The sequence below is a fragment of the Epinephelus moara genome, chromosome 23 (genome assembly GCF_006386435.1).
Source record: "Epinephelus moara isolate mb chromosome 23, YSFRI_EMoa_1.0, whole genome shotgun sequence".
NCBI classification, from domain to species: domain Eukaryota; kingdom Metazoa; phylum Chordata; class Actinopteri; order Perciformes; family Serranidae; genus Epinephelus; species Epinephelus moara.
In genome coordinates this window covers 27,112,233-27,127,860 of record NC_065528.1, presented here as the reverse complement: position 1 = coordinate 27,127,860, position 15,628 = coordinate 27,112,233, and the positions used below count along the sequence as shown (strand labels likewise).

The following is a 15,628-nucleotide window of genomic DNA, read 5'->3' as shown; positions in this document are numbered from 1 at the left end:
TTAACCAAAGACAGGTCCAGCACTCTAACATGCTCATGTTTAACCAAAGACAGGGGATAAACCAAGACGGTCCACTGCAAGTCAGTTTCCTGTATCAGTGTCACATGGGGTTCGCGACCACCACGCCCCTTTAGGAGACTAACAGCAGGTCCTGAGTCCATTGACTTCAGTGGGAGAAATGAACGTGATTACAGATTATGGCTGATTCTTTCGCACCATAGTCACGGAAGCAAATATTGGACCTATTTATCACAAACCACATATCTTCAGAACATTCCGAAACCAAAATGGCAAATTTCAGACGGACAAATCTGTGTTCAAGACCTGTCTCTGTCTCAACAACACACTCGCGAGATCTGGCAACGGATATCTCCTCTCTGGTGCTGAAATCAGTGCAGTTTCACCAAAGATGGATTGAAAAAATATTTTTTCCAGCAGATATCTTAGTTACAACATGATTGAGCTAGCAAAGCAGTTTTGTGTTGCTATGTGTGATATTTATTCAGTTTTGGGAAATCACGATGTCTAGAAAGCATCAGTGGCTGCAGCTGACAGGGACAGCTAACAGCAGCATCAAAGCTAACATCAGGACATCATCTGTTAGAAGCCTCCCGTTGTCGGATACGACATGAAACTACTCCAGTTAGCTCAATCATGTTGTAACTAAGACATCCACTGGAAAAAATATTTTTTACACGGACCGTTTATTTATTTAGCTTACGGCCAGTAAGGGTACACACATGTTGACAGAAGCGAGGTTGGGGATACTCGTCTTTGATAGGCGGTTCTCCATCGTCTTGGATTGGGGTACGGGGGACAACGCCTACTTAGGAGACCGGAAATGTAAACTATTTCATACAATGGGAGTATATTGTAGGTGGGCCATCTTGTAGTAATCCAGTATCTTTGGTTTAACCCAAACAATGTGTCATGTGACTGCAGTTGGTTCAGATCCAGGTCTGAACACCTTCTCACCACAAACGAACTGCACCAGAGTTTGTTTGTAACCGGACTGAGACCACCTCTTCAAGAAGGTCTCGGCCCGGTTGTTTTGCTGCGCACCTGAGTGTGATTGCTGTGTTCACACCTGCCCAAACGAACCACACTTAGGGGGCAAACGAACTTGAGGCGCTTTCTGCTTCTCCCCTTTGAATAAGGTTCGGTCCATTTTGCAGCAGCCACTTGTTCATTTTTAAGTTGAATTTCAAAGTGAACAAGCATACAAACTTTTCTGCACCATGTAAATGTCAGGAGGTTACAGAGCCGTCTGGGTCAAACTCTATAAAACACACAAATTTGCAGACACAAATAAAAACCGCTGCCAAAACAAACAAATTACTAAATGGTAATAAGGTTTCAAAAAATGTCACCATAATTATGTTTACTGTAAGTAATGTAAAAACAAATCCATTTTGCACTGCAACAAAATTGTGTTTCTGGAAGCACTTAAGGCTTGTCTTTTATAAACATGGATAATTTGGTCAAAGCATTTCTGGGTCTTTTTGTGTGTGTCGTTTTGTACTGTGGACCACAGGGAACCCAGAGGATTAGTGGTACAGTCAGAGACGATTATTTCTGGGGATTATCAGTTGTTGGAGAACGTGGAGAAAGTTTAGAAGGGGGTGCAGAGGCTCAATGACTTCCTCTGGGCAAAATGTGGAACCATAGCACAGTGGGATTTTTAACCCAATCATACGTTATGAAGGATGATTAATATGCCTGCTAATGGGAGGAGGCTGAGACATCTCTGGATGTGAGATCAGGTATGAGGCGTAAACAGCAGTGAACACTGGCAAGTGAAGGTGGGAAGTGCACAGTGCATCAATCACTGGTGACAGCTGGGACAGACGCAGGGAGCTTCATCATCAAGAGAGGAGTGGGTGCTCCACTATGTCAAATCAGACAGTGCTAATTAGTAATTTCTACAAATCTATGCCTCTAACCAGACACCAGGAAAAACCTCTCCAACTACCCTGAACATAAAGATACAAGAGAATAATCACACCACTTATCCGCTTAAGTATCTATTGATCCCCATATAAAGCTATAGCTCTTTGGGTAGACTATATGAGTAGCTTAAATCACACAATTTAAATCTGGAATAAGAAGGCTGTGTTGCTCTGAAGGCAGATTGGATCTTTGGATCCTTTAGGGCCCCCCCTGTAATGTCTGAAATATCGTTATCAACACATTCTGGTGATGACATTGCAAATGAAATGTTAGCAGCCATCTCCGCCTCATAAAGTCCTAAGAGCTCAGAGTGGATTCAGTTTCTTTTATAACGGAATCGTGGAATTTACTTTATCCCTAAAGCTGAAAACACACCGATGCCGCCACAGCACGGCGTATCAGTTGACGTGCGTCAAGCCCCAAGCACACATTGGACATGACACGCTGCAGCTTGTCAACACTACTTACTGAAAGATCTGCACCTCTTTCTCCTCTGCGTGTGCTTAAAATCTTGTGTGAACACCCACCAATTAAAGTTGATTTTTCACCTGAAGAGCCGATCTCCCGAGCTATGACTCGCCAGAAAGTATCTTTTGGCCGTTGTCTTTATAACGTCGGGATTGTCGGTGAGCTTGGGATATTTTTCAAGTCTCTCCTGATCCAGTGTTCGTGACACACAAGACATAGGAGTAAAAACAGAGTTGTCTTTATGCATCCATGGTGAGAAGAGGAGTCAAGTTGCCATAGGAGCAGAGAAAAGAATCTGCTACGGGAGCTGGTATGTACAAGCAAAGAGTGAGTGGGGAGAAAATGGATTTAACTCAAGGGGTGGCAAGGCTGGAAATTGGACAGTGGTGTGAAGTGCCACTGGGCGGTGCTTCCAGGAGTGCCAACATGCGTCTCGCTGCTGCTGGTGTGGGGTTGTACATTGAAATAATTGGGGCGTTTTTTATGGTTAGAAATGAACTTTTTTGTTCACCTGCCACTGTAGCTGGTGGATTTGAAAATCGACCAGCCGCCCAATACCAATTACCATTATTTTTTGGCTGGTGAGTGAAGAAAATCCAGCAGCCACTTGAATATATTTTTTGCATAACCAATTTTTTTATGTGTGCTGTTCACCGCCGGTGTGTTTTGGCCTTCAATATCACAAAATTATCAGCTACTGGCAGTTTGGCTAGCTAGCTAAGGTTGCTCGGTAATGATAGCCTGTGATAGCTGGAAGCTTGAAGGCAAATAACACTAATCTCGGACCTGCTGTTTTCCTCGTGTGTTCACGTTCTGACCAGACGTCGTTTCCTACTGAGCCAACCACTGGAACTGTTTTAAGAAACATCTTAAAAATACATTTCTAATTTTCCCTGACTCTTAGGCCCAGCAGAGGTGGCATCTTAAGCCCAGTTGGCTGCCAGGCTTGCAATACATTAGCAGAAACCATGTGGTGAAGGTAACAGGTGGAGCCAATTAGGCAGAGTAACTCATTGCTGCCACATTGTTGACTTTAGATCACACTGAAAACTCTTCTGAGAAGCAGTTGCTGACAAATCTAGTGACATTTTCAAAGTACCAGTACTGCTAATGCAGATTTATGGCTACAGTGCATTTTGTGCACACTGTAATACCTCTCCGTCCTTAAAAGCAAGGGATATAGCAAATGTATGTACAGGGAAATTGCCACATTGCATTATCTTCTGGCCTCTAGCCACTCTTTAAAACCCAGAGAGGCTGCTTTTCTTTTTTTCTACTTAAGGTTGGTAGCACAAAGGAAATGATGGATTGAAGTCTGGTCAAAGAAGCAACATATACAGAAAGTAATATATCTTGTCCTCCATCCATTTTCCACCACTTAACCAGGTCTACAGTGTGTTGCATTGTACCGTTCAGACGCTATCTTCATTTCCACATCACACAAAGGGAAGTCTCATATTCTCTGGGGTAAACACAGAGGTTCATTCTTTGAGATGAGCCCAACTGGGTCCCATGGATATAGAACAAGGCACCAGGTGTTTCTCCTGTGAGGTCTGCCCCCAGGTGTGGTACCAAGGGAGTGTTGTGGTTTCCTTTATAGAGATGAGTTTCTAAAAGTTTCTTAGGCAATAAAAGTCTTTACTGTGGCTCTTTATTTGACCCCTTACCTGGCTCCACTTTGCCTTGGGTGATCCTACAGAAGCAGTTTCCCCTGACATCACGTTAATGTTTGATCGAATTCCAATGTAACAACGCAAAAAATATGAAGAACTGTATCAGCCACTGGCTACGGAAAAGTGCTATCTCCATACTAAGTATTCTGATCTGTTGCATTCAGTGCACAAACCTCCACCACTATAATTTTCATTTTTCTGGGACATTTTCTACAACATCCCTACTGCCATTTTACATTTGTTTGAAAACTTATTTACCAAGCTTCACCAAAGACATGCAAAACTATATATGTAAGAGTCATTGGGCATAAGAAATCCACTAGGGATGTTAGTTTTGTTTAGTTTTGCTGACATTCATTAACTGGAAACTAACCGGTCAATTTTTTAAGGGGAAAAAAAAATACAAAATGATGTGAAATACAGCGTGTTCTTTCCTTTTAGTCCAGCACTCCACTGACTCAGTGAGCTTTAGCACCGCATTTCAAAGCGCTATCCATTTAGAGGTGGTAAAAGTTTATTGTTTTTTAATGTTAACATTTTGCTTTTTATTTAATCTTATTTTCCTTTGGGTTTGATGACAGACAGCCAGCTGGCCACATAAACGGCCACTGCCCACCTTCCAGTCTCCACTGGTTTGCTAGCCATGGCCGCTCTGCATTGCACACCACACAAGTCAGGTGGGAGCTAGTTAGCAGCACTGCTCATTCACGATTATCGCTGGTAAAGCTGTTCTGGTGGCATGACGGTGTTAAAGCTGGAGGGAGCTGGCAGGATGCCAGCTGATGCGACAATTCATTTTTGTGAAAGTCAGACACTGCACGCAGGAGTTAAATGGCATATCCCTAATCCTAACATGACATTTCCTGTTGCCAGTAAGTGGCGCTGTACTCATTACTAAATATTGGCATATAGCTGTGTTCAGGGCAGGACTGTCATCAATCCTGTGACGTTTGAGGAAGATTGGCCCATGTATGCTACTGTATACTACTACATGTAAACTACTTCCTGGTTCGTGGCGACACCTGCAAGTTTAGCGCCTTGCCACGGTCACACGGTTTGATGAAATCTGAAGCTTGTAATAAGTTCTTTTCTTCAAGGTCTTTCGGTGGGACAGACCAATGTTTGTAGTCGATCAGATTAAATCTCTAGGACTATTTTGTTAAATAACAACCCATGGAAATGTTGAAAAATGCACAAAAGTGGCACAAGTAAATTCAGAAACATGGTGGCCACCCTCCAATCTCCCCCCAGGCTGCCTCGGTGATTAAGTGGCCTCATTTTGTGTGGCAAAACCCCTTTAGCACTGTTAACTATGTTAGCACCTGTAGCCATTTTGACAATGCTAATGGTGCTAACAGAGCTAATTTAATATATGGGGTTTGCAGTCCAAAATGAAGCTTCTTACTCACCAGGATGACCTGGGGAGGGACTGGCACTTAGGCACAATGTTCCCACAGCAACGCTGCTGGTTTAGGACAGCGTTACTAGCTATAATCGCCAAAAGAGCAGCGCCACAAGCTAGCTCCCACCACACCCTAACCCTAAAACTAACACATAGACTAACATGCATAACCGGTCAAATATATTCTCAGTGGTTTACCAATTTACAGTTAACCACTTACATCCCTCGATTGCAGTATGAAGCCAATGTGTTTTGGGTAAATCTACATTTTTGTGAGGTACACGTAGACTTATTTTATTGTCATTACACCTTTGAAGAACTATAAAACCTGCAGAGTCTGACGTGTCTGAAATGTGTTTGCTTAAATGTGTTTGCTTTTGAGTGTAATGTCAAGCTTCCCTCTCCGTACTTAATGTGGCCAAAGGAAAATTAGGTTCTTAAGTGTGTTCTGGGAGAACTAACACCAGTGTGAAAATGTCCCCTCTCCAACAGTATTTTGTTATTTATATGCAGGCTTTGTGTCCCTTTGTTGCCAGACCTGTGTTGGTTTTACGGATTATTTCAGCCTGAAAGCAGCTCTCCTCTCAAAGTCCAGTCCAGTCAACTAAATAAAGAATGAACCCAAACATAGACTCTTGGAGCATCATGTATAGAAAAGGCTAATGCTTTCGTCCTCTTCGACTGAATGGCCACTCCAGTCCCTCTGATCACAGCTGACTTCACTCCATTGAATTAGCACACAGCCTTCTGGGCTACAGGCTCGGGGGCCACGTCGGAGCCTCAGTGGTGAATATTAGATTGCACGCCTCCAGATCTCATTAAAGGAAGCAACAGGACAATGTCTGCATCTCAAATGAGACCAGAGGCCATCAGGCATCCTGACTCCCTGTTGGATTTACTGATTTGATTGATTGTGTGAGTGTGTGTGCGTCAGGGTACAACAGGAGGTAAGATGTCTTTTTCAGTAAATATAATTAGGCTGCTTTTACAAATTACACAATTGGGGGAAAATTGGAATTTGGTATTGTGTAGCATGCTGTAAATGGCCTACATTACACCGTCCATTACAAGCACAGGTCACATGGTGGACTGAATAAAGAGGTTATTGGTCAGACACTTACAATATCTTCAGTTGGAGGGACTCCTTCTTTTGTTGTCGTCCTTTCCAAATGGAAGTTCACTGAAAAATAAAAATAATGGTGTCAGTGTCCAGAAGCATAAAAACATCTTCCTTAAAGAAATTACCTGCACCTAGAAATAAGCCAATGAGTAAAGACAACATCATGTAACATTAGAAGCAGTTCAACCAGTACGTTCCAGGTGCAGTGCTTGGTACAAGGTAATAAAATGTGTCAAAGAGTCCATGAAGACATCTGAATAGAGTCCCTGAAAAAGAAAAAGTGGGTCAGTGCTCTAACAAAGATGTCCAGTATCAGCTCAAATTATGAGCTGAGTTTTTAAATAACATCGACTAGTGCCAGAAGGCAGAACTTGTGGTAGTTAACCAATAGCCATTAATTAATACATTTCAGCACAAATAAAATGTCCTAATGTCCACTATTAAGTGAAAAGAAGTAGGCTGATACTCCACAGAGGTAGCATGACAGCTGATAATACTGTAATTAAACTATTCACTGAAATCCTCTATGTTGGAGTGAGAAAACCTTTTTCACCTTTTACTCAGAGGGGTTATCTGCAGGTCAGAAAAGTGAAGCCAATGCTCAAGTGCCTTGAACCTGCATTCTTTCTAATGGCCAGCAGGGGGTGACTCCACTGGTTTCAAAAAAGACGTCTGATTGTATATGAATGAATGTACTTTATTTATAGAGTAAATAAGAATAAATAAATTTATCAATCAATCAGGGCAGCTGTAGAGGATCTCAGGGTTCATAGTAGGGCTGGGTGATATGGCCTAAAAAAAAAATCTCAAATTTTGTTTTTACAATAAATCCGATTCACAATTGACATTGATTATCCCCGCCCACGCCCAGCCCTAGTTCATAGACACCCTAAAATAACACTACTTCTCACTTAATTTATTACCTCAGAAAACATTTTTCTGATGAGCTTATGGTCTCAATTGCTAGTTTTAAGTCTTCTTCAATACAGCATGATGTTTATTTTGTAAATTATGGTCTTATTTAGAGAAAAATAGACAATAAAGCAGGGTATAATTCAGGGTATAGCTACCTTGTGACTGACACATCCTTTTACACCCAGCAAGCCAAATGACGTCCAGTTAACGTCGTGTTGACGTCATTCGGTGACGTTCCGGACTAGTCTAAATCACGGCCAAATAGGCGATGTTTTAGACGTCATTTCCAGGACATCCTCACCTTTTTAATGACCCTAACCGACCACATAACCGTCTAATTTATGTCATTGAGGGGACGTCTTGGTGACCACGTCCTGGAAATGACGTCCAAATGTCCCCCTATAGAGGGAATCGCCTTGTTGTTTACAAATACTNGAACAAACATTACTATTTCTGTGTGCACGTTTTGTAATTAACAACATGGTTATCGTAGATTAGCTGGGGTAACCGTTAGCTGTTAGCCCCGTTAGCGGTGTCTGTAATGACTCATTAACTCAATGAACAGTCCGTGAAAAAAATATTTTTTCCAGCGGATGTCTTAGTTACAACATGACATACATTTTTGTACGCCTTCACCAAATCACATGAATAAATAAATACATTAATTAACACATATATAAAATAGAGATAGGGTGATAGTCTCTGATGTGACTGGTCATGATATGACTCGATCACGACCCCACTGGGCTCTCTCCGACTTGTACTGGTCCGTCCATGCGCAAGTAATTGGTTGTGATAGGGTCATATTCTGGGCCTGATCGGACTAGTTGTGATTTGACGTGATCACGACCCAATTGGGCTCTCTCGGACACGTCCGGGTCCGTCCGTGTTTGCTGGGCACCACCAGAACAAAGCACTGGCTACCATGCTGAAGAATTGCTGAGCGGCTTTCTGCATGTCAAATGAACTTAAAAATGTAGGGTATTTTTTAACCTGGACCCTATTTTCCCATGTGTTTTTCTGCCAAAGTGACTCATGGGAACAACATTTTTTGAATATGGTCCTGTATTGCATGAGAGTGCTGCAGCCAGCAGCAGCCAGGCTGCAATGTAACCACTCAAGGCGTATTCACACCGTCAATTTACGTCCACTAAAAGTGCTTGTTTGTGCTCAGATTGTTATTATAAGCCTCTGACAAGATAATTAAAATGATTTCTACAGAGGCTGACCTTTTTGTTAAAGAGTAGGATCCTTTTTGTTCAACCAGAAACAGCCTCGAAATTGCTATTGTCACACAGTAATTTTATCAACCAACTCTGGTTTGGTTGAAATAAATCCCAGTTAGATGTGAAAATACGCTGGCTCTACACACGCTAAAATGACTGTTTATTGGAATGGAGTCTGGTGGGTTTGGCGACAGCAATTTTGGAGCCATTTCTGGTTAAAGAAAAATGATCTAGTGCTTTATCCAAACAGTGTCAGATTGTTTAGCCGGCTGGTAGTTCTCTTGACGTTGCAAATTCCTGCGTGATAACGTTATAGCATATTGTCAGAAAATAAGCTAACTGCGCTGAGCAATGTTAGCACTGCTCTACTAAAAAATACTAGTCTATTTTATCACAGCGTTAGTGGCTGTATGGTACTAATATTACGGTTAGTTTAATCAGTCATATAAATGTAATAGTTTCTCTTATGTGATTGTAAAAAATCAGTTTTCCCAGCATTGACAGGCTGGAGGAAGGGGCTGTCTCCTAACTATGAATAGACTCCAGTTATATCTATGTGTATCCTTGCCAGCTCCACCTTCTTGTCCAAATCTGGTCACTTCTGGCTCCAAAGAACCAAGATGGTGACGGCAAAAATGCCAAACTCGAGGCTTCAAAATGGTAGTCCACAAACCAATGAGTGATGTCACAGTAGCTAAACTCTATGCTTTTTAATTGCCTATTAGTAAATCACCTAAAGCAACCCTCGTGTCCTCAAGCGGAAATCCTTTTCACACTACATTGATATTATTGATTGGCTTTATAACAAGTGTCTTTCACTCAAACACGTTAATTAAGCATCGGAAAAGCTTGTGATTCGATTTAATGGAGCCAAAGTCTCTGTTCATTTTTATCTAAATCATTTTTTCTACAAAGAAGTGAGGTTGAGTTGTGGCAGTTTGAGAGAAAAATTATCATTTTAAAACAGAGGTAAGCTCATCAATTAAGAAATATGAGCATAATATCATCCATAATAGACAGATGGGACTCTTTGTAAATGACTAACACCTTGCTTCTTCTTTCATCATCCGGTATTTCATTTTCAAAAGCAATTCTGCCAAAAAAATGCCTCACAAAACATTCTCCTTTTGCCCTGCAGTACCCTTGGAGCTCAACCGGAGTGAAATTGGACAGGAATAATGAAGCTTACAATCAGTTTGAGTTTCAACCGCCGAGGTTTTTATTAAGAAAAACTGGCGTCAACCTCACCTCGATCATCTCTTTCCAAATGTTTAATAAGTCTTACAATAATTGGTGACAGGGACTGGTGGTCTCATTGAGAGGCAGCAGATGGCACACCATGGAGCAGTAATGCATAAACAACATATGCTTGGCCACTCACATGCCTTCAAAGGACAGACAGGCTATATGAATCAGAAGAAAGTCATGACAACTATACGTCTCCTTACATACTCACAGATGAGAGAACCACACTGGCTATACTTCAAAAATCTGACTTAAACCATGCGACAAAATTACATGATAGAAACACTCTAATACAACGGCTGTCTACATTTGTAACCCTGGAATTAAAGCCCCTTTCCCACAGGACAAAACCCCACCAACACCCCCTGACATCTGGCTTTTGTCTTCAGTGAAAAAGGCGACAATCTGCATTCATTCCCGGGACAAATAACTCTACAGTAGTTACAGATATTTATCCACTTCAGCTAGGCCTGCCATGCTCATTAGGTTAGCGACTTACAAAATATGGACATGACCACTATCATTCTGATGACCTTGATAATGCCTGTTGGGTCTCCATGCACGTTTGTTTACTCATGAACGCCACCAACATTTTAGTCAACATGGTGTCAGAATAAACAGTAGGGTTTCGTCAACCATTGTAATGCATTTGTGAGTGCTTTGGAAGCACAGTGTTTTTTCAGCTGTGACGCTTTGGTTGCGTCCGCAGAGGTAAACATGTCGACACAAGGTGAGCTACTTGCCCTGGATGAAGGAAAGGCTGAAGCACGTTAAGAGAGAGGACGAACCCACCAGTTTGTGTGGGTTCATTCGACAAAATGTGCGTTCACACGCATAAGCTCTTGGATTTGTAAGAGTTTGTAAGTTGGTCTTGATGGTATTTGTCCCTCCTCCTGTAATTGAGCAGCTGAAATGACAGTGACAAGTGCAGTGTTTTACCAAAAGTTGAACATTTTTCAACTTGGTGCTCAGAAATAAAACGCCAAACATGCAGCGCTAAGCAAAGAATAGACCCTCAGTGCCTCGTTAAGCTGCTGGCCTTTATAGCGCAACGTAAATACGTAGCACTCTCATTGCAAAGCATTAAAAGAATACACTGACCTTAGGAAAAAAAAACGCTTTGATGGATATGTCCGCTAAGGCCAAAGGCCAAAGGATTCTCTCTTTTTTTTTCTCTCCATCACGCCTACTTGCAGAGTCTGGAGAAAAATGGACCAACACTCCAAGGACGACACAGTGCAGCTTGCCAGTAGCCTGCAGCTGCACTTTTGGAGTGATAGTTGTTAGTTGCCAACCCTTGGCAACGACCCAAAAAGCTATTGGTTTGTACTTTTACCCTCCAGCAAGTTTATCCTCCACTCCTGACTCCCAGACGTCCATCACTAACAGCACATCAGCAGGATTATGAAGATAACTGCAGTGTTCCCACAGCTTCTCTAAGCTTGTCTATCTAGGAGGCATCACTTGGTTTTGTTTATGTTGGCCAAATTTTGTCTCAAACTGAGTAATTTGGGGCTACTCCTATAAAGGTACTGTAATTTATATATACTCTCTTGTATAAGTAAGTGTAAATTAGTCTTAAAAATGTGATATATTGTTAATAGTTTTTCATGTTCTATTCCAATGTTTTGGTAAGAGCTAAATATTCATTGCTTTAACAGGGTGTATTTGCATTATTAAGCTATATTATCATTATGTCATGGCATAAATGGTCTCTGACAGTAATATCATTTATTGCAATAATTTCTAGGACAATATATCGTCCAACAAAAGTAGTTATTGTGACAGGCATTAGCTCAAGCTTCAACACCCTCAGATCGACAGTGATGGAAGTATGATACCCGGGTGAATGCACAAATTTTAGCCCCTTTTCCGGCACAATACACTGACGTGCCATCTATGTCCATCTCGAACATCGTTCTGAATTAGTTGGCACCAAGTTTGAAAGGGAGACCAAATAAGTTAGAGATATAAAAACAAAGTTTCACAGGCCTCCATGCTGCTTTCTACTGTTTACTAACACAGCTTTCCAGGCATGCCTGACATCAAATGTGGCACACAAGTAAAAAAAAAACAAAAAAACAAAAAAACAGAAAGGCCACTGCTGTGTATACAGCTTTAGTCTGATGAGAATGGAGTCTATCGCTTATTTTTAGCAAGTTTTCTCACATTTAAAAACAGCATATATGTGCTAATTCTGTTGGAAAACGGGTATAATGTGAAACATGGGAAAAACTTGACATGGCATGAAATACTTTTTTTTCACAACCACTTAATTAAAGTAAGTCCAACTCCAGCATGGCCAAAGCTTCACTGCATACTGGCTTCATAGTGTTTCTTAATTGGCCCTTGCAAGTGTAGTGGGAGTACGGCATCCCAGGCCCCAGAAAGGTGAGGTGTTACCCTGATGTAAGTGGGGTGGCTAATATCACACCATGTCTGGGGGTGTAAACTTTCCATGATGAAATGAAGCAAACTTTAGCCATAAGTCCACGTTTCAAGTTCCTTTTCATAAAAAAATAAAAACATTAATAAAATTGCTGCCGACATGTGGAATAAAGCAACATATCCTAATATTTACCGACCACTTCTTCTCTGGACAGAAACATATAGGTGGAGAGAAGACAGTATGGAAGAGATTTTGTCAATTGATTTCTAATAGCAGGCTAGCTCTGGTACTGATTTTCTGCCTGTCTTCCAAAAAGATGATGCTGTGAAAGATATAAACAGCCTCTAATTAGAGGCTGATATTTACCAGTAGACAGCAGGGGGGCTTTGAAAGCCAACTCTACTTTTACTGAAAAGGTGTTTCATGAATGAGCATCAGTCATGTGGTTTGAAAAAAACGTCACCGTCTGCCCATTGGGATATATGGGCCTAAAATAGGCTTCAAATGCTGGGGGATGTCAGTCACTGGCAGTCATTGACACCCTCTGAGCCGGGTGAAGAGGGCCTAAAGACATGCCTATTTTTACAGTGGATGGGGTCAAGAATAGACCCTTCACCCTGAGTGGTGGGGACTGAAAGCCTAACAGCTAAATTTCACTTTAGGATGCAATGTGACCTCACAGAAATGCATTAAGTGACCATGACTTCTTAACACCACATTGTGTGGTGGTGGCACGTTTGGGTTTAGGCACCAAAACTTCTTGATTCAGGTTGTTCTCAAGCACTCTTCATACATATATGACGAGAAGAAATGCACCATAATTTGTATATAAATCATATAATCATGATTCAGCAGTTGATATCTAACCAACGTAATCAAGAAGGCTGTGATCACTTGATCAATGCGCTGATGGGAGTAAAAAAGGAAGTTGTCCAACAGGACGCAGGTTGGCGTGATGGATGGGTCAAAAAACACAGGATGTTCTCTCAGGAGGTCGGTGTAGAGAACCATGTTAACTTGAACAACAAAGTCAGCATGGCTAAAGTAAACTTTGAGTTATTTTAAGGTACGTTGTCACCATATATTTTATCCTAATCTTGACCTATGTAATTTTATGTTAAGTACATAACTTTATGTTACGTCTGAACATCATGTGTAGGGTGCTAATTTGTTAGACATCATGTAAACAGCTGTAAGAGGATATGTTGCGTAGTTAGATTTTACAGTCAAAACAACTACATTTGTTACGTATGGAATGAAAGTACGTTGTAAAAAGACACAAGTACGTCACATGACCTGGCATATGTGAAGGACTTAAGTACGTAAAGTTAAGAGGAATCAACGATGACTTGTAGTTTCACATGGGACACAGACTGCTGTCTCCTGGGTAAAATCCTGTATTTGTTTGACCCATCCACCATTCAAACTCCTGCCTATGAGGACTTACTTGTTCTTTACTCCTCCTTTCCACTTACGTATATGTACAGAGACGAGTCAACCGGAAGTCTATTCATTCCTATGGGAATCTCCGTGATATCCGATGTGCCTGCGAAACTCCTCCCCACCGTAATATTTTAGTCCATAATTTGCCTCGAGTACATTGAAAAAAATTGAACTTCTTCAGTGGATTTCGGAGTGACCGTATGACGGTGTGCTAGCTTAGCTAACAGGGTGCTAACTGGCTAACAGGCTATTTTCTTCAATTCAGTTGTCTGTTGATCGTGTAGTGCGTTTATTTGACTAAAAAGAACTTGTTTATCTAGTTTGAACACATTGTGAATCTGAGTAATGTTATTCTGTTAAAATATGATTATATACAGTCAGATCATCATTATGACTCGTTCAGCTAGTCATATGTCTCTTTAGTGAAATATTTCACAAAAAATGCTGCATACCTGGCAGGCCAACATATTCATTTATTTGTTGCCATGCAATATTGCTCCTGTTTTTGTCCTGGTAAAGTTCCAAGCACATATTCCAAACTACTGGATGGCTAAAATGGAAGATTAGCCTCTCTGCCACGGCTACAGGCAGTTTCTATGCATCCGTTAAGAAGTGCACTTCCTTGCGTTGGACACTAGAGGCATCATCTGTATATTTACGGATCTATTGACACCAGTCACATACGTAAGTGGAAATAAGGTGTTATACTACCTATGGAGTCTTAATATTTAACATTGGCCATTGCGTGACTTCATTAAACCAGGGAATCTATGTGTCCACTACGACAAAGTATCCTACTTGACTTTCTATCGGCACTGTTGCAGTGGTGCTGACAGGTTAATTTAAGACATTACCTGCCCACCATCACGTAATGCTGTGTAATGCGTATTTCTGTGAGACTAGGTCAGCAGGATGTCATCGCATTCAAATCACATGCAGGGAATGTAAAGTCCACCAAAGCAGAGTTCATCACTGTAAGTTAATGTTAGAGGTTTGTTGCCCTTTCTAAACATCATGCCAAGCAAAAATGCAAATAATTTAAGAACCTCTTTTAAAAGAAAAAAATCAAACAGAGGTGACAAGCCATTAACAAATCATTCCATTAAAAACATCTCATATGAATTGACATAGAAGATTTGTGAAAGGTTGTCAAAATGTTTTGATATATTAAAAAGCCAATCAGCTGTTTTTCCAAATTGTATTGAGTAAACAGTGTAGAGTAAAAGCTAAAATAAATTTGGCATGATAGTGGGTGTTCATATTAAATTATCCTAATCCTGAAAAGGAAATGTTCCAAAAAAAAATTCTCATCTGAGTGTTTTACCCTATTTCATAGCTTTCATAGCTATTGCACCATCATAGCTGTGGTAGCCTGTCTCTCACTCTCTGCTCTCATATTCAAAGGAGCCGTCGTTATGCCGTCCTGCCTTCACAGTAATATCCCCTGCAAACATTCATCCTGGGAGCGCACTGGAGGTGAGCTCAAACATTATTATCATGGAGGTTTCAATTGCTTGTCTGTGGACAGAAGCCATCAGTCTCATCAGCAGCAGAGTGACTGAGCCCGACTGTCACATCATCTCTTCATGTTATGTCCTTACTGAGGTCCTTTCAGGCCTTTTTGTTGTATCAACATCACAGTGTGTAATTAAGCAAACATCTGTATTTGAGAGATCATTTCTGTTGTCATGTTACAGCTCTTTCAACGTTATTTAAAGGCGCTGTATGTAAGAATGTGGCCAAAATGGTTACTGCACTCAAATTCAAAATACTGCCACGAGTCGTGTCCGCCCCCCC

At 41.2% G+C, this 15,628-nt stretch overlaps 1 protein-coding gene across 1 annotated transcript in view; it reads right to left on the bottom strand.

The window, feature by feature from the left end:
• syt1a (synaptotagmin Ia) overlaps positions 1 to 15,628 on the bottom strand; it is a 297,749-nt gene that overhangs the window by 207,243 nt on the left and 74,878 nt on the right. Inside the window, exon 2 of the mRNA XM_050036768.1 lies at positions 6,615 to 6,673. The gene's annotated coding sequence lies outside the window, so the exon portion shown is untranslated. The remainder of the gene's footprint in view (positions 1 to 6,614; positions 6,674 to 15,628) is intronic.